The 14,783-nt window shown below is 39.9% G+C and overlaps 1 protein-coding gene across 1 annotated transcript in view; it reads left to right on the top strand.

Annotated features, from left to right (window-relative positions):
* The first annotated feature begins 6,313 nt into the window (after positions 1 to 6,313).
* Positions 6,314 to 14,783, top strand: part of rnf19b (ring finger protein 19B) — a 43,888-nt gene continuing 35,418 nt past the window's right edge. Inside the window, exon 1 of the mRNA XM_085395315.1 lies at positions 6,314 to 6,581. The gene's annotated coding sequence lies outside the window, so the exon portion shown is untranslated. The remainder of the gene's footprint in view (positions 6,582 to 14,783) is intronic.

The raw sequence follows: 14,783 nt of genomic DNA, 5'->3' as shown, positions 1-14,783 counted from the left end.
TGCCTGGATCCTATCACTGCTGCACAATCTAAGCAGGAAACTGTTGAAGTTAAGTTTTCCATTTGTTTTTGTTGCGATAAAACATGTTTTTTCTAACACAGGAAGGAAATGACAGGTTTCCGAGTCTTCGTGTAAAATATAATGAAGCTGCTGTCACTACACTGTTTCCGCTTTGAGCTAGCATGGTGAAACTTTTCCCAGAGATGGTTAACACAGCCCTATTTCTAAGGCAAATGTTAACTGAGCTGCACTGCGTCTTACACCCAAAACATACCAGACTTGTTGGTCTATTTAAGTTGCACATGTGTGATGTTTAGTCATCATATTTGTAGGGAGTGATGAGCTCAGAGCCTTGACACCAAACTCTTAATAGTAATCCGCAGCCGTCATGAATCATCCCAAATGTGAGTTGTCTGACTGAGATGTCAAAAAAATACTAAACACATAAGTTAGTAGCAATAAACATGATCAAAGCTAAAATGTAATTAATTTTAAACTTAAAAGTTGAAGCAAATTGTTTCTGTTTACCTTTTAACCCTCAACCGTGAAGCCTGTACACCTCACACATAAAAAAAGTTTTTTACATGACCTTTGAACAAAGATTGAACTGGAGACTTCATCAATGTGACAAAACTTCAGTTTGTCAGCAGCAGTTATCAACACAAATGCACAAGTTTTTAGGTGTTATCAGCTATGCAGTCCTGTGAAAAACTATTTTTCTTCTATAAGAATTAGGAAGATGAGTAGCAGCCAGGTGCATCTAATCAAATGCAGGAAAACAATCATCTGTGTGTTAACAAACCATCGCAATCTTAGACGTGGCAGCAAGTTCATCCCAAAATGCAATGCTCAGAAAAACTATGACAAACATAAGAGCTGCATCTCAGACTCCACAGACCTCAATCAGCATGTTAAATCTTAAAGCTCACGATAGCACAAATAGAAAAAGCCTAAACAAATATGATCTTAATATCTGACCGCATTGCACAGTAGGACATTTGACGAAACCCAAACATGGAATAAACACCTCATGTCAATGCAGTGCAAATGCAGTGGTGGAAAGGTGATTTAGCTGACTTTGCAGCTACAGGACCTGGTTACCTTGCAGTCATTGATTTGACCATGAACTTCTCCATATACCAAAGTATTCTAGAGTCAAAACTGACAACTAAAGCTTCTCTGAAACTGGGTCATGCAACAGGACAACGGTCCCAAGCACAGCAGCAAATCTACAAAAGAACGGCTCAAAAGGGAAATAGTCCAGACCTCAAACTGACTGAGATGCTGTGAGTTGACTCTACATGAAAAAATGTCTGTAAGCTTCATTGAACTGAAGCACTATTGTGAAGAAGAGTGGCCCAAAATTCATCCACAGTGACGCGAGACTGATACAGTCATACAGTAAACAATCACTTGTATATGCTAACGGTGCTTCTATTGAATGGTGAGGTGTACTTAGTTTATCACAGGACTGCATAGAGTTCTGTGACGTGACCTGAGACATTTATTTGAATGCAAAAGACTTTGGTGATAATGAAGCTGTTAGAGCTAACAAACCAACAGACAAAGATCTCGTTGTCCAGAATTTCTGTTTTAGCCAGGTGTTAAACTGAGTACATGTTGTCTCTATGTTTTGAAATCTTTAAATTGACTCAATACATTAAATTCATCTAAATTTCATATCTAATTTTAGTTTCAAACCTTATCATCAATGGAAGCCACTTGGTTTTTCTCCTTTCTACTATGAAATAATGTGTGTGACCTGTAATGAATATCCCTGTTGGGAAAAAATAGACTAAATAAGAATATAAAGTATCATCAGACAATGACAACCTCAGTTTCTCATTTTTATCAACTAATCCAATTAAGGAAATCAACCAATAGGACTGTTACGGTTTATGAAACCTGCCTTTTTTGACTTTATCCTTTTTCTCCTGCAAATGAAGTCAGGTGAGTTGTTGTTTTAAAGCAGGTAGTCCCCACCTGCTTTAAAACATCAGTGATTGTTCCGATCCCTAAGAACACCCGCCCAGCCAGCCTAAATGATTATCGCCCAGTGGCCCTAACATCTGTAGTGATGAAATGTTTTGAGAGGCTCATGAAACCCTTTATTAGTTCCTTCCTCCCTCCCGACTTGGACTCATTGCAGTTTGCATACCGGACAAATAGATCCACTGGAGATGCTGTAGCACAGGTCCTGCACACCACACTGAGCCATCTAGATGAGGGACGTGGGAACTATGTGAGAATGCTGTTTATAGACTACAGCTCAGTGTTCAACACCATAGTGCCCCACATCCTTACGGATAAGCTCCGGGATCTGGGATTCAGCACATCCTTGTGCAGATGGATTCACAGCTTTTTGACTGCGAGACCACAGTCGGTGAGAATAGGGGATGTGTACTCTCATACCCTTTCACTGAACATAGGGGCCCCCCAGGGATGTGTGCTTAGCCCTCTTCTTTATTCCCTCTACACCGCGGACTGCACGGCCAGATACCCCACTAACTCCATTGTGAAGTTCGCTGACGACACAGTGGTGGTAGGACTCATCTCCGGGAATGACGAGAGGGCCTACCGAAGCGAGGTGGACGGATTAGCAAAGTGGTGTGTGGCAAACCACCTCTCCATGAATATCAGCAAAACAAAGGAGATGGTGATTGATTTTAGGAGACAGAGAGGCGAGAAAACTCACACCCCAATTCAGATCAATGGAAACCCTGTGGAGAAAGTCTCTAATTTTAAATACCTCGGTGTTTATATCAACGAGGACCTTAATTGGAACACACATACGGACTTCCTCATCAGCAAAGGCAGACAGCGCCTCTATCATCTGAGGCGTTTAAAGAGGTTTAAGATCTCCAAGAACATCCAGAGGAGATTCTACACCGGGGTCATTGAGAGCATCCTGTGTAATAACATCACGGTGTGGTACGGGAACTGCACAGTACAGCAACAGAAAGCCCTGCAGAGGGTCGTGCGCACAGCTGAACGCACTATGGGAACATCTTTACCAACACTGCAGGACATCTACGCTGAAAGGTGCAGATCCCGGGCCATCAGGATCACTAACGACTCCAGCCATCCCGCTTACAAACTGTTCAGGCCACTGAGGTCAGGGAAACGCCTCTGTAGCCTGAAAACAAGAACTGAAAGGTTCAGGAGGAGTTTTTACCCACAAACAGTGAGACTCCTCAATCAAAACACAAATCGGACAACATGATGGACAATTCCATACACAGTATATAATTTTCTTTTGAGTTTTATCCTTATTTTTATTTGTATTTTATCATTTACATCTGTATTTATGTAAATACGTACACTATAGCTCTTAACTATTACAGCGTAATATTTTGCACGATATTATACATTTTTATACCTTTATATAGATATTTTTTTATTATAAGTTTAGTAAGATGCACAGTCGGGGGGGGGAGTACTTTTTAGCCGGAAAAAACATTTCACTGTGTGTTGTACTAGTTATAACTACATGTGACAAATAAATAAAGAATTGAATTGAATTGATTCTAGTCTTAAATATTTAATGTAACCTGTTATTTTGTCTGAGATTATTTCACTGGTGCAGTGTGAACATGTCTGGATAAGTTGGAGGTTTAAAGACAGCACAATGATGGTATCAGTGTCTTGGAGCTTTTGTGTATATGTTACTGGTTTTCAGTAAAACTAGTGATAAGAAGCACAAAGCTGTTTTTTATTTTATCAGCCAGATAAAATAAAAAGAGCCTGGAAGTCGGCTTTATCAGTGATAAGCAGCAGATAAGGGCATGTGAACTTGTCTGAGCATAAAAATCACATGATCACTTTAACCCAAATGTCATGCCTGCAGCTTACCTGCAGCTTAGTCTGAAGCAGCAGCTGCATCCTGCAGAAGTCACCTAACCCTCTCTAGAGGTCACTGTTTCTGAGATTTGCTTGTAACTCAAATGTGAAAGTGCGTTTTTTCCTTTTGTATTGTTGTAAACTGAAAATATTCAGTTACTGATCCTTCGCATTTAGACTAAGCATCAAATATCTTTAACTTGTGAATTACAAAAAAAGAAGAAAAAGGTTTTCTTTTTGGTCTTTACTCAAATAAAGACTTTTTTGGAAACAGGAAAAGATGACACGCATCTGGCATGACTCATACTGAAAACCTTTCCTCCTTTAATTGTAGGAAAAGGAGAGTAACCAATAAGAACAAAGAGGTTATTTTAGAAAAGCCGAGCACAGAGTAGTCACCCTGGATTATTGCAAAGCAGCACGTGGGCTCAAAGCAGTGACGGTTAACCCCTCAACATACACTTTCTTGCATTTTTATCCTGGTATTATATGTTCTTGCCATTGCTTTGGTTGCTCTTTGTTGGATCTAGGATTTTTTTTTAATAAAACACAAACTATTAACTTGTATGGGATAACGTCTAAATTGTATTTTAAAGGTCAAATTATTTTTTGATCAAAAGGAATTTAAATCTTCTGAACTGTAAGCTTTAAATTAATTGTAACATTATTTTTTCCTCACAGATCCATATGTGTTTATATTATTTATGTTTACTCTGTAGTTTCTCTTGTAAGGTAACGTATGTAATGTGGGATTGCAACATTTCTGAATAGTTGTGCGTATATATCTATTGTGTCCTTCAAACAAAGCATGTCATAGTTATCTCCTGGTATCAGACTGCTTGTGTATGATATATGTTTGTATAAGATGTTATTTAAGACATGACATTCCAGTCATGTTTCCTACGTGAAGAAGTGTGGCTGGAATTCAAGGCTGTGTTTATTAATAGGTGAAACGATTACTCACTATTAGTATTTTGTTCTAAAATGAAAGTGGAATCATTTCAGGGTCTGGGGAAATATTTTCCTTCAACATCATTTCTTTCATCGTGTCTCTTTCTACCTCTCGCTCCGTCTGTTATGTTAGAAAGACTAACGTGTTTCTTTATCTGAGGTGACTCGATGAAAGCATCCTCCTATTCTTTTCACATTTTAAATGCTCCCTGTGTTCTCACTGTAATGAATCCTTCCCTGGTCTCTGATCAGGTCCCTGGTAATTTTAAGCCACTTTTTAAAAACTCCAAGTTCGACCCGTCTCTTCTTGGCAGTTATAGATCCATCTCAAAAGTATTCCTAAAAACCGTTAATAATTGATCCTTTTCAGGCAGGCGTTGCAGCGCCACTTTATCACTTGGAGTCTCCAGCAACATCTTGATTGTACTGTTTCTGTTATATCTGCTGGATTTTGAGTGATAAGAAACATAGACATTTGAGAACATATAAAGACCTTTCTTATCACTACTATGCAGATGACATCTACGCTATATATATCTCCCTTAAGCCACAATGTGTTCCTAGACTTAAAGGTTGGCTGGCTGCCACTTTTCTCCAACTTAGCGAAGCTCATGGAAACTTCAGGTTTCCTTACCACTAAATTACTTTACTAAAAGTTCTATGTGTAGGTTTAGACTCAGTCTTCACTTTGAATGCTTGTGTTAAATATCTGGCTTGGTGTTGTTTTTATGACTAATAGAGATATCATCGTGTCGCGCCTATATTTCATCACATCTGGGTTATTGATTCATTTTTCATTTGTCTTAGCAAAGCTTCATTGAGACATATTTTCTGTGAGACTTCTCACTGAGTCTTCTAAGCACCTAAAGGTCACTGACGCTCCACATTAACTACAGAATCCACTTTAACATTTCGGATTTGGCTTTTAGAGCCCTGCATGAAACAGCACTACTGTACAACACATTTTCATCCCCAGCAGAGGTCATGTGACCAGGGCCTGCTGGCTGTACAGCACAAGACTGAGAACTAGGAGGCTGAGCTTTGATAGCAGCAGAAACTCTGAAATGTGTGGACTCCATGATCTGTTTTTAAAAAGCGCCTAAAATCTTTTTACACTTAGTTTTGGGTAAATGTTTGTTTTGTGTTGTGAAGCACTTTGTGGTATTTATCTTCAAAGGCGCTGTAAATATGTCTTATCTGAAACATTTTGGCACAATAAACTTTTGTTCTCGGAGGGATTTCTGCTTCTGATCACTGATGTGTTTAATAAAAATGAGTTCACCATCGTTTGGGATTTGGACCCAATGTATTACCGACAGATATCTTAATAGATAAACATGGTGCTGCTGTGTTAGAGGTGGTAATCTAAGAAGCAGCTAAAGCAAATCTGTCCTTTTTATTTATTTATTTTTGCACATTTACAGTAAACTAGCCCTTGCGCCACGGGGAGGGGTTTCCACATTGACGGTGACGTGACGTCACCGGCCAGGGCTTTCCTCCATGACGTCAGGGGGCGGTGGGGCGGTAACCAGAGAGCGCGAGGCGACGCGGAGCGAGCTGCGGAGATTAGAGTTTTTGCGCTGCGCTCCTGGGGCGCAGGAAAATCAGAGTCCGCCGTCACCTGCCAGGAGACCCCCCGCCGAGCCCGAGAAGAGAGACAGAGGCTGGCACGGTAACGGAGGACGGTTTACACCCAGACTGTAGATCAGCGAGCCAAGCACAGGAGCACCGAAGCGGCCGCCGCATCGCTCCCCAGCCTCTCCTGTGGAAGAAATCCGGTCCTGAGCAGGGTGAGTGTCCGGTGATGAACCCTCTGCTGCATGAGCTGCTTAACAGACATGTCACGGATTTAAATGTGTCTCTTTATATTTGAATGTATGAGATAAATAAAACAAAACTGGCCGTAGATCTGTTTGCCACTAAAATAACTGTTTTCTGAATGGTCATTCAAAAAGCCTGATAGTCACAGGTGAGCTCAAAGCAAACCATCCACGTTTTTGGAAAAATCTCAGTCATGTAGGCTGTTTAAATACAGCGAGGACGAGCCCAGCTGCTGCAGTGTAACCCTAAACTATAGAAGCAGAATGTCCAAGTCATCCTGAGAGTTAAAACGCTGCCCTGTCTTTGCCTTTAAAACACATTCCTGTCTGTTCTGCCACTCCCCGGTCACTCTGCTCTAAGGACACTGTGTATTTTCCATAAAAGATGGGAAAAAATACATTAAACATGACCGTGAAAACGAAGCTGGCAGCAGAAGCCTTACATGATAATAAAACGCAGTGTTAGAGGAGGTGTTACAGAAGCTTAGAGCTCCTCAAACACTCCTCACAGGAATATGAATATTTATGTTTTGGGGGCTTTTACTTCTGTTTCAGGCCAGATTTTCTGAACCGCCGGGGTGTGGTGACCATCACCAGCACCCCAGTGTAGGGTTTTCTGAAACGCTCAAACTAAAAGCAGCACAATCAAATACAAGCGAGCCAGCACGAACCGGTGCCCTTGCAGATGTTATGAATCAGATAAGGAGTTGAAATGAGTTGTAAATAATGACATGGTTCAGTTCTGATGTTGGGATGAGAGCTCAGGCTTAATGAGGCGTTCCCGTTTGTGTCACGTTTCCATATAGTTATTTGACATCCTTGTAAATAGTGTTTAAAGGCTTAAAGAAAAACTCTTTAACTGCCGTACTGGTCTTGGTGAATGACACATCAGATAGTAGATTTGCTTAGATTTACAGATTGTGATGATGTTTCTTTTTTTTTTTCAAGTCACCCCTTAAATAACCAATACTAATATTTATCTTTTTATGACTGGAGTGCAGGTGAGTCAGCATGATGAATTTGTTTTGATTCTTTGAATGTGGCATAGACGTGACACAGTCTGTAAATCTGGCTGGCTGGTTTTCGTAAAGTAGGCCTGTTATCAGTGTTGACCGGGCCTTTTACTAAACAGGAACTATTTCCTGCACATTGTTTTTATTCTCAGCGTGTATGATTCACATGTCAAAATGATTTTCACGTAATACGCAGCCTTTGTGCTTCACCTCAATCCATCATCTGCCTTTAAGACAACTTTCTTGTGATTGGCTAGCCCTCGTAAACAGAAGGTTTTACCAGCAGGTGGGTGAAGCTGCTGGGATGATAAACTGAGCATTTAGAGCAGTTTGAAGCCTGAGCTTTTGGCTCACAGGGATCAGTTGTACTCTTTTCATGTCTGTTATGCAACGAAATATTTATAACACACAATAAGGAAAAGCATAAAAACAAAGAGGATGCGTAAAGTCAATTAATAGTCAATTATTACCTCTCCCAGAGCGTGATGATACCTTTGAATGGCCAGTGCTGTTTTGTTTTAAGGTCACATTTTGAATACCTTTCCCCATCCTAGAAAAAGGCAATATAGCCAGGATTTTTTTAATCCTTATGTTATATCAGATTAATTTTGTCAGTTAACCAAAAAAAGGGCCAAATATCAGTTAATATCATTTAATAACAGGTTTATTACGGTGAACCTGTAAAATTAATAGCAGGAGAAAATGCCAAAAAATGCATGTTTGACATAGTTTGAGGCCACTAGAGTGCGCTGACAAATGTATTTTTACTTCTGTAAAACGTTTTAAAGTCAGTCTAATTGTTTTTAAAATTTCAAAGATCTGTATTGACCTCGAGACGCACATTCTGTTCTCTCTATGTTTGCGTGGGCTTTCTCCAGGATCTCACATGTAGAGTCCATCAAAAAAAAGTACATGGGTAGTGTAGCTGAGTGCTGTTTTTAACTGTGGTTGTGGATAAGTGGAACTGGGCTGTTATCATTTTATTTAATGGACTGGACCAATGTGCCAAATGTAATCTATGTTTAATAGGATCAGTAGAATGGAGTCAAATCCAAAGCACCTGATTAGTGCAGCACTAAAAACACAGAGATGTAAAATAGTACTTTGAACACATCTGTTTAAGGAACTGTGCTTAAATTTTAATCTCTAATGTCTCGGTCTTCAGCTTGTTAGCTTTAAATGTTTTGTTTAACAAATCTATTTGCATACTGAGCTGCCTGGAAGCATCTCCAGAGACGTTTTACAGGACAGGTGCAGCTGTAAAAAAAAAAAATCAGTTATAGAACATTATTAAAACATTTAACAGTCTTAAAATTTTCACTGAAAAAGCCTTTCAAAGCAATAGGTAAGGAATATGATGTCATCTGAACCAAACTGCATTAAGCACAGCATATTGTACGAAGAAGTGAAGTTAAAAAGTGTTACAAGTGACTATATTTGGAGTACGTGGTAGAGGATTACCTCATCGACAGGAGTTTCAAGTTTCTGTGCCATTACGAGTTTCAGGTTACAGACAATAGCCGGGAATTACACCCTCAGATGGACTGTGTGTGTGTGTGAGCTGTTGTTTCCTCTCTGAAACCTGAATCCACTCATTCAGTTTACTACTACTGCCGCTCGCCCCGTCCCTCGCTGTGCGTGTCTCAGTTTGTGTGTTATGAGGAGATGCATAGGAGCTCAGAGGTTTCCTCTCAGTCACTGCAGCGGCTCTCGGCCTCACATTAAACATTCAACAACTCAGCAGTATGGCTCCTGAATGCTCCTCTAATTATAGAAGCTCCCAGCCTGATTCTCTCTACCTCCACCTTCCACTGCATCGCTCTGGACTCTCAGTGTACTTTATGTGTGTGCGTGTGTGTGGGAGAGGTGTTAATGAGCGTCAGTGGGAGAGAGAGAAAACTCAAACTCTCCATTTGTGTACCCATCTGCCTCCCCTGCTTGAATCCCTTAAGAATATCATTTTATGTGTTTCCAGATAGATAGATATTAGTCACTAAGACAGTATTTGTGGTAACTTTATCGAGCAGGGCAAATTCTTCGTTAGTCATTTCTTATAAATTGCAGTTATTACTCATCACTGCTGATTTCTGTTCTTTGCCTGTCGACTGATTTATAGAAAATATCCGGTGTTAGTGTGAAGTAGAGCCAAAGTCAGTCAGCTAGCTAGTAAATTTGTCCATGAAGAGAATCTAACTGGCAAATATTTTAAAAATGATCAAATCAAAATGCAAAAATTTAATGGCCAAACAATCAATCACTTAATTTGTACAGTATACTGCAGATAAAGAGAAAAGCGTTGTTACTATAGCCCTTAAGGCACTATAGGTCACATTTTCTAGCACGTTGTGGAAGCACAAGCTGGGTTTTGGTGTTTTAAAAAAAGTGCGTATAGGAGGTGGAAACTGTGAGATTTTTTGCCACTGATTTGTTTTCGTTCCTTTCTGAAGGTGTGAAATAAAGAGAGGAGAACATTTAAATCAAGCACACAAAAAGATTTACTAACATTTACAACTGCAAATTGTGCCGATATTTAATGCCAACAAAGCAGCGCAGCTTCTGAAACTCACCTGTAAAACTAGCCACACCTATGAGTGCTAATGGGAGACTGTGCTCACACACCTTGGCATTAGTCTGGTTGCAAAGATCCAAAACAGATAAAACCACAAACTACAATTTAAAAAAAGAGTGAGAGCTAACTAAAACACTACTATGTACTCACAAAACTAACAAAAATAAAATGTAGTTTTATTTTTTGTCATATAGGGTGAATAGTCAACCATTCCAAGCACAAATCTTTTTGTTGCAGGAATATCTACATGAAGTGTTTTATTTCTATTGTATTGTCTAATCTGAGCTTCAGAAATCTTACCACCCACTTTGCAAATAAAGCTAAAACAAAGACTAAAAACTGAGCAAAACTAAACTGAAACTACCCACACTGGAAAGTAACTCAAATCTAAATATAAGACATAAAACTAATGATAAACTAAGTAACTCTGATTTCCAACACCCTTGGTTCGTATTTCGCAACGTTTCTCCTTCTGGCTCTGTTTTGGTCTCCACCACCTCCTGAGAGAATGGGTAGCAGTGTGGCTGCTAGCTAGTTTGCTAGCCAATTGCAACTAAAGTCAAACCAAAACAGTGACTCTGAAGGCTTCAGATCCAAAACAGCAGCTAAAAAGAAGCTAAAACACCAGCTTTAAATATTCAGGTTTACTGTACAGTCTTAACCTTAAAACCATATCTAAACATTTAACCACAAAGAATAATAAACCAAGTAGCTATTAAAATGAATCTCATGCCTGGTTGCTCTCATTATCAGGTTATGTCTGCACCAAAGTCCCAAACTGATGCCTAACGTTAATTATCAAATGTATGACACTAATAGTTCCTGAAACAAATTATTCTGCATCTTCAGTAATCAGTAACAGGCCTTAGAGACGGATTGATAGAAAGATTAGAGGCACAGAGTGAATGCAGCAGCAGTAAAGTGCTGATATGGAAAGTGGCCAACAGCATTGTCCAGTTCCAGAGAAAAAGGGAGTGGGAACAGAATAAATAGATGGCACAGCTTCATGCGGGTGATTCAAATATTTTATTCTATTCAAATTCATTTCACAGGGAAGGAAGCTCAACTTTTTAATCTGCTTCTTGTTGTGGTGCCATGTGAATAGATGACCTTTTTAAAATTTACCTGAAGCTCTCTTCATTAATCAGACTTTCTGTAATTCACGGGATGCAGAGTTTGTCGTCTGTTTTAAGATGTTTCCTTTCTTTGTCTTTGAGAGTTCTGACTCTGTGTTAATCCAAAATTCAATAAAAATATCAGTCATTAAAAAAGAAAGCAACAAGCTTAGGGTGAGCCAAATTTGACAAGCTGTTTGTAAATGTTCTCAGGGGAGAGGCTTATATAAACACACACACACACACACACGTGTACACACACACACACACACGCGCACACTCTAATAGTATGCAGGTCTTGTGTGTGTGCTCGTTTCCAAGGAAGAGGCTGTACGAGCTGCATTTCCACAGAATATTATCCATTATCAGCATCATCGCCCAGCTCATTCTGCTTGGCTTACAAAATAAAACTGATATAAAGATCATGTGATCTTCATCAGAAAATGCTTTTTAGAGAAATGTGACTTAGTCTCTCTGCAGACCTTTTTGCACTTAAAACCCTTACAGTAAAACTAGGTGTTTAAAGTAAGCGCTCATTTTCTTTTGAACGCAACTTAAATGAAAGCGAAACAGTTTCATTTTTTTTTAGCCCACGCTGAAAAAAATTGCCAGCTAATCTTATCAGCGCACAATCTCTTTCAGATGTATGCAATTGCTGAGGCGTGGTTGATTGTGAAATAAAAGTATGATTAGTGATACAAAGTTGGACGTAAATAAAATTAACAGTGTGAAATAATCACTAAATGTGACAGACTAGAGTTTTGGCAGCAGTGAATTTATTGGTGTTAACATTTTAGTACATTTTTAAATGATATTCAGGGTTTTTTTGTACTATATATGAAGCCAAAACATGCTAGGATTTTAAAAGCAAGACTGTCTAGTTCCAGATCCTTTAGGTTTAAGCATGATTTTCTCGTTAACAGTTAAAGAGGGCAGGATGGTGGTTAGCACTGTTGCCTCACAGCAAGAAGGTCCTGAGTTTAAATTCAGGGTCTTTCTGTGTGGCTGCAATGTTCTCTCCGGGTACTCCGGCTTCCTCTCACACTCCAAAGACATGCAGGTAGTGGGGTTAGATTAATTGGAAACATTAAATTGCCCATAGGTGTGAATGTGAGTGCAAATGGTTGTCTGTGTCTATGTGTTAGCCCTGCGACAGACTAGCAACCTGTCCAGGGTGGACCCTCCCCTTGCCCCAAGACAGCTGGGATAGTCTCCATCTTCAACACCGCTGTGTTGGCTTTTTTCAGTCAGAAGTGACTGCTGGTATGCTTGGTTAACAAGCTACATTTATAGTCTCTTATTGTTCAACACACAAACAACGTACTAGAGTTTCACGCAGGAAAACCTGAACCCGACTTCTTGGAGAGGCTGAACCAAACTGTAGTGCTTTAACTGCTTAAAGACAAAAAAGAGACCATCCATACGGCCCGAAACCAGTTTATGTACCGGAGTGTAAACACGCTTTAATGCTGTAAAGTTGGCCATGTTAGCATGGGAATCTTGGGGATTGACTTCTTTCTGGGGACAGCCTCCAGGGCCCACAGGGGCACTACAGTTTTTGGCACTTCCGTGTTGGCTTGGTTTTTTAGCCCTGGAGGCTGCCAGCCCTGATATACATACCAAGCATGGAACAAGATAAATTTCCTGGCATGACTTTCATGAAGTAAAATGGTAATGCCCCGTGATATTTTTGTTCACGTACCCAACAATTTCCATCTCCTTAATACATCCAGATCTTCACCTCAGTGAGGCTAACTTCTATTCGCTGATAAAGACATAATTTTCTTCTTTTACAGGTGTTTTAACTGGAATTTTATGAGACACTTTTATAGTTGTGAATGACAGGAAGCTCATAATGAAAGAGAAATGGTTGGCATTTAAAACATCAACCAGGAATCACTTAGTCGTTACCAAAACTAGTTCTTGTATTTCCCATGACCGTCCTCCTGCAGGTTGCAGGTGTGAATACTTGAATGTTTGACGCTCATTGGGAACAACAGGTAGTGGCCGTTGTGAATAACTATAAAGAAATGATTTGTGCAATGAGGCAAACAGCGGAAAGAAGTTGAGTATGACCAGATGGCCGTGATTCAGCAGTAAAGTATGAGGTCGTTATTATTATAACCCTGATGAGCAGCCATGATATCTAATCGTGCTAATCGTGCTCCGAAGAAGCAGCCTTGGCCGATCGACCGTGACGGTGTTTTTTGCTTGACTTCTTCTTGTGAAGGAACATTTAGACGTTAGTCATGTATGGAGGGCCACGAGCGCCAAAATTAATTAAATAATACATTTTTAATGATTTAATATTGAGTAGAAAATGTCTTAAATTAAATTCATTATTTACCAGTTTTATTAATTAATAACACATTGAATTAATTTTTTAATGATGTATTTCTTTAATTTGTTTTGGCACTCATGGCCCTCCACAGTGGTATGCATGTGCTGCTACTATGGAGGTCTAAACGTTTAAAGTGTTTTATTTTTTCGACATCAGGGCTTTACAGTTGATCTCTCACTCGCTCATTCGCCCATACAGCTGTGCAGCTGACATGCAAAGTGCTGTCTTACCAGTACCCTGGGAAATTTTGGCATGTGAAGCGGGACCCGAGATGGCCCGTGCAAACCATTAATAACAATAAGGGTCAAACTGTGCATAACAACAGAAGAATGACCACTTTACTGCCAAGTTCAACAAAGCATTTATGAAACAATAAATAATGGGTCACATGCTTTTATTAGCTGCATTCTTCGAAGACACTGATGAAGACGTAAGTTCCTCCTAGAAGTTCTGGCACAAGTTCACAGAAATTCAGCGTTGTGCTGCAGTTGCTCTGCAAAAACACGCAGAGGCATTTTTACAACAGGGCCAGCTAGCCTATTAGCTGATTGATTCTAATTAGCTGTCTTCTCTGAAGACACACAGGCACACACACACATCGTGCATTATTAGCTGCTGGTTGAGAAGGGGGACCACCTGTTCCACTCCTGGACCCCGCTCTCAGATTAGCAGGGCTTTACTCGGTATCACTACAAACAGGATAACAGCCTGAGCCGAGCTGTTTGCTCTCTGCGGACTTTCTCGTGTTGTCATCAGTCGGTTTAGACTGCAGCCTTTTAGCTGACGCTTTTATCCGAACCGATAAGATGCCTTCGAATGAGCTGAGCGCAACAACAGGATAATCAGTTTAGGCTGATTTGATGTGTTTCGTGAAAGACTGGAAAGAAATGTTAAGTGGCGTTTGCTTTATTGAGGTTGTGCTTGGTGGCATATTGAATCTGCCGCATGTGTGTGTTTATATATTTTAGAATCTGGGAGAGCAGGAGGAAAACATCCATCAAAGGTCAAAGGAGGGGCTGCCATAAGATCGCCCCTATATAACAATTTTTAATCCATAGAGGATGAAACTCTGTTCCTCAGGCAGATCTGCAGCTGCACAAGAGGAATGAGCCAATGAGAAAAAGAAAGATCAGA

Source organism: Rhamphochromis longiceps, linkage group LG22 (assembly GCF_057381845.1).
Source record: "Rhamphochromis longiceps isolate RC_006_pf linkage group LG22, R_longiceps_female_GT1.1, whole genome shotgun sequence".
In the NCBI taxonomy this organism is placed as follows: Eukaryota; Metazoa; Chordata; class Actinopteri; order Cichliformes; family Cichlidae; genus Rhamphochromis; species Rhamphochromis longiceps.
This window is presented reverse-complemented; position numbering and strand designations above follow the sequence as displayed.